Here is a 953-nt window from a genome sequence, read left to right as displayed (position 1 = left end):
TAATGATAATGCAAGAAGGATGCTTGGTGACTTTACCAAACCAACGTCCAAATTTGATGGAAGAAGCATCTCCATTCCTGCCATTGGAGCAAACAATTTTGAGCTGAAACCTCAGCTAGTTGCTTTAATGCAACAGAACTGCAAGTTTTATGGACTTCCATATGAAGATCCTTACCAGTTTTTAACTGAGTTCTTGCAGATTTGTGAGACTGTAAAGACGAATGGAGTAGATCCTGAAGTCTACAGGCTCATGCTTTTCCCTTTTGCTGTAAGAGACAGAGCTAAAATATGGTTGGATTCACAACCTAAGGATAGCCTGGACTCCTGGGATAAGCTGGTCACGGCCTTCTTGGATAAATTCTTTCCTCCTCAAAAGCTGAGCAAGCTTAGAGTGGATGTTCAGACCTTCAAACAAAAAGATGGTGAATCCCTCTATGAAGCTTGGGAAAGATACAAGCAGTTGACCAAAAGATGTCCATCTGACATGTTTTCAGAATGGACCATATTAGATATATTCTATTATGGTCTATCTGAATTTTCGAAAATGTCATTGGACCATTCTGCAGGTGGATCCATTCACCTAAAGAAAACACCTGTAGAAGCTCAGGAACTTATTGACATGGTTGCAAATAACCAATTCATGTACACTTCTGAGAGGAATTCTGTGAATAATGGGACGCCTTAGAGGAAGGGAGTTCTTGAAATTGATGCTTTGAATGCCATATTGGCTCAGAACAAAGTGTTGACTCAGCAAGTTAACATGATCTCTCAAAGTCTGAATGGATGGCAAAATGCATCCAACAGTACTAAAGAGGTAGCTTCTGAAGAAGCTTATGATCCGGAGAACCCTGCAATGGCAGAGGTTAATTACATGGGTGAACCCTATGGAAACACCTATAATTCATCATGGAGAAATCATCCAAATTTCTCATGGAAGGATCAACAAAAGCCTC

At 40.3% G+C, this 953-nt stretch overlaps 1 non-coding gene across 1 annotated transcript; it reads right to left on the bottom strand.

Moving 5' to 3' along the window:
- Positions 1-382: 382 nt before the first annotated feature.
- LOC112804750 (small nucleolar RNA R71) lies at positions 383-486 on the bottom strand. The gene has a single exon (XR_003203366.1). It is a non-coding gene; the product is annotated as a small nucleolar RNA R71 (small nucleolar RNA).
- Positions 487-953: the final 467 nt, after the last annotated feature.

This window comes from Arachis hypogaea, chromosome 5, assembly GCF_003086295.3.
Source record: "Arachis hypogaea cultivar Tifrunner chromosome 5, arahy.Tifrunner.gnm2.J5K5, whole genome shotgun sequence".
Classification (NCBI taxonomy): Eukaryota; Viridiplantae; Streptophyta; class Magnoliopsida; order Fabales; family Fabaceae; genus Arachis; species Arachis hypogaea.
This window is presented reverse-complemented; position numbering and strand designations above follow the sequence as displayed.